This window comes from Bison bison, unplaced genomic scaffold (assembly GCF_000754665.1).
Source record: "Bison bison bison isolate TAMUID 2011002044 unplaced genomic scaffold, Bison_UMD1.0 scf7180017864029, whole genome shotgun sequence".
Lineage (NCBI taxonomy): Eukaryota > Metazoa > Chordata > Mammalia > Artiodactyla > Bovidae > Bison > Bison bison.
This window is the reverse complement of record NW_011494601.1, coordinates 2921740-2923045: the sequence shown is the minus strand read 5'-3', so window position 1 is coordinate 2923045 and position 1306 is coordinate 2921740.

The following is a 1306-nucleotide window of genomic DNA, read 5'->3' as shown; positions in this document are numbered from 1 at the left end:
GGGCGGGGCGGGGAGGGCCGCTAGAGTGTGCTCTCAGCACTCCAGGCACAGCGCTGGCTCCCACGCCTCCAGCTCGCCATGCGGTAGGCTCAGCGGGGTCATCACCCCCTTTTCCGGGTCGGGAGCAGCCAGGGCTGGGCTCCCTGAGTGCCACTCGGCCAGTGTGGGCCGGGTCCTCTCCCCACTGCACATCAGGCTCCTGTACCTACCTCTTTCTCCAGGCGGCTTCCCATGCCAGATTGATGAACAGCGTAATAAAGGGGGCAATCACATTATTCCTGAATGCATTTTAATAAAAATCAAATAAAAGCAATTATGTGAATTTTCAAGAGGATCACCTCTCCTCCTTTCCCCGAGGTAGGAAACGGAATGAATTCAGGAAATCATTAGAATCAGAAACTCGAGCTGCGCGCCACTGCCACGCTGGCGGCGGTCACACAAAAGCAGCAGGGAAACCCAGTCGCCAGGGGCAGCGCGGGTGCCTTTCTTTAGCTCTTTGAGTGGAAATTCCACCTATGGGTGAAGAAGGGTAATTAAGGGCCAGGAGAGACGCTTTGAATCCAGGCTGCCTTTGCAGCTTCAAAAGGGCAGTCTGAGGACTCCCAAAGGAACAGCTCTCCAACCTGGTAGCTCAGGACTCAGAGAGGGTCCCCAGATGAACACACTCTCACCTCTGTAAGGGATGAGTAGCTCTCAGCCCAGCCGGGCGCCAGAAAGAAGAGGTCCCTCCAAGGGGCAACAAGTACATTTTCCCTACTCGCCAGCATCCCCTACATGGGCTTTTGCAAGGCCCTTCCCTTCCAATTAGTCACTCCTGCTCCTCAAACTGATATGCTCATTTGGGGGTGCGGATGGTGAGACCAGAGGAGACAGGTGACACACGCAAGGTCACCCAGCTGTGAGGTGGCACCAACACAGAACTTCGTTCTCCAGAGGCCCAGAGGCAAGCCCAAGTCCTGTGGATTAGGCAGTCTGGACACAGAGAAGCCTGGCCTTGCAGGGCCACTTCCAAGAACAAGCGCTGATCACCTGACTGCTGTAACCTGGGCACTGGCCTGGGCCACAATCTCCAAATACCAAGAAATGACTGTGTTCCTCCTCTTGATACAGGTTCAGGACTTAGCTCCTGCCAGGTGAGGCGGCCTGCACACAACCCTGCAACTAGAACGAGGAATCCTCAGAGTGGACAGAGCCTTCATAATCCAGAGCCAGTTCCTAATTGATTGCCAGGCTGTAGGGCATCCTCATCACAGAAGAGAGGCCTTCGTCCATGGCCTTCCGGGTTGCATTTGGGTGCTGGGGAGAA